Below are 2,500 nucleotides of genomic sequence, written 5' to 3' on the forward strand. Positions count from 1 at the left end.
TTTTAATTTATATTTATTTAGTTTTGTTTCATATTCCATATTGCAATATTTTCCAATGGTTCCTTGTTTCCAATGCATGACCAACCGACGAGAAAGTGCTGTAGTTGTGTGTCTTATATGACAGTCTGAGTCGTGAAGTTTACAACGTTTCACATTTACTCTGTTTTTTTTTTTTTTGTGTTACCTGGGCTGTCTTCTTAAGATTGGCGAAACCACTCTTGAGAAGCTAAACCAGAGACAGCTAATTACGAAATTATAATAACAAAATATAAAATACTATGCAGAGACAGAGAATAGTCCAAATATTTAACCTGTATAAAGTACATGCTCAGACTTGTAGATTTACAATCATAGGTTTGTGTCTTTGTACACAGGCCAAAGCATAGCGATCCACATATGAAATGACACGAACACATACATAAGTATATTGTTACGGGGGGACCTCCGTCGAACGAAAGCTGTTACGGAATCCCTCACACAGGCCCGATCGATCAAGCTAACCGCTTGCCCTGAATTCCAAAATGCCAACCGTTCGCCCTGACTCCCAAATACCGACTGCCAAATCCAACTTGCTCTGTCCTCAACTGCCTTGTCACTACCCCAATCTCTCTCTGCTCGAACTGACTTACAGACTCACAGCTCCTTTTTATAAGGTAGTTTCCCTGCCCCTTTCTTGACCGGCAAGAGAGTAGGGGTCCTTCCAAAAGCCATCACTCTTCCGTAAACAAAGGCCTATAACTTTGTATTCTAGACTTTCAGTCTCCAAGCCAGCAAAGTAGGTCATAGAAGTGTCCCTGACCATTCACAACAATATCAATATATACATGCATACATACACACACACACACACACACACACATATGCACATACACACATTCATACGTTACAGAGTCAAATAGATACATGCACACGTGCATCCATACATACATCTGAAGGCCATTTTCTGGTGGTATTGGAATAGGAAGATCATCATCGTTGTGTGGTACTGGTCTTCTTGCTGATTCCAAGTTGGGATACGCAATCTTATGCTTGGTCTTTAGTCCAGGCTCTCTCCATATCATAGGTATATTACAAACGGCATTGCTCTCTTCCTCTTATTTAGCCAATCCCTTAGTCCATTTGAACAAGCTGAGCAGATGATGTGCAGGGCCCAACTCTTTTCTTGATCCCCGAGAGAGCAGCCAAAGTATAACTTGTAGATCTTCTTGATTTCACTTGTTATGGCACATTGCTGAGCTTTGGTGGTAAATGAACCACAGACAGGACAAAATATATCAGGACTGTTCTGGCAATACCTTGACAACCTGAGTAGAATTTGATGATGATGATGATGATGACTTGGCACCTTAAACAGAAAGTAAAATTTATGAAAAGAAAATATTATGAAAACATAAAATTACAAAATGAATACAAATAGTTATAAAACAGAAGTCAGAATTTACCTGTATAAGATGTTTACTGTGCCTGACAGAAGGAAACCGATTACATTTTTGAAATCTGCGGACAAAACTACATATAGAACACCATATAATATCCCTGATAAAAATTGGCTGTAATTGCTGTACTTGGTGGGACGTTTCGTAAATACCTGATTGACGATCTGGAAAATCTAAGGTTTTCAGCTAATTTTCACATTACGAAAACAATCTGAAAGCGGAAGAGACAAAGTTCATGCAAGATTTTTCTCAAGTTCAACATGTGACATTGTTTGTTTGTTTTTTTCTGTTATCTAGATTACAATAATGGAACTCTGTGTGTTTGTTAGAAACCGGTTGCTTCCTTACAGGAAGGCTTCAAATAAATGAAAATAGCGGAGAGTATAAAAAGGGTAAAAACTAGATTTTTTAGAGAAAGAAAAGTAACACCCAAATTCATGCGCGACATATGATCGCGTTAGCTAGGGCAATAATAGTGCGCGATACCTCCGTGACCCCTCTAGGGTATGTGGTTACTCAAGGATGACGAAGATGACAATGTCTTTTCTTTAGAAAAAACAACCCTTTTATTTCCAGCCTTACCTGTGAACAGGTGTACATAAACCCTGAAAAGCCAGACAGATAAAGCTGATATACGTATATGTACATACGTCAATAGACACACATATACATATACACGCATACATATGCATACGTATATGTATACATGCATATATACATACTTACATATGTGCAAATATATACTTGCATATACATACATATATACATACACATACATATACACACACACATACATATATATATAGACACACATGCATGCATACATTCATACATACATACATACATACAGACAGACAGACAGACAGACAGATAGACAGACATACATGCAAATATAGATACCTGTATAAAGATTGACAGATAGATAGATAGGTAGATAGATAGATATGTTTCTTTATTAGCCACACAGGGCTGCACACAGATAGAACAAATTACAAGGTAGAGCTTTTCTTTTGAAGGTTTAAAAAAAAAAAAAAAATATAATAATAATAAAATAACAAATAAAA

This window comes from Octopus sinensis, linkage group LG23 (assembly GCF_006345805.1).
Source record: "Octopus sinensis linkage group LG23, ASM634580v1, whole genome shotgun sequence".
NCBI lineage: Eukaryota > Metazoa > Mollusca > Cephalopoda > Octopoda > Octopodidae > Octopus > Octopus sinensis.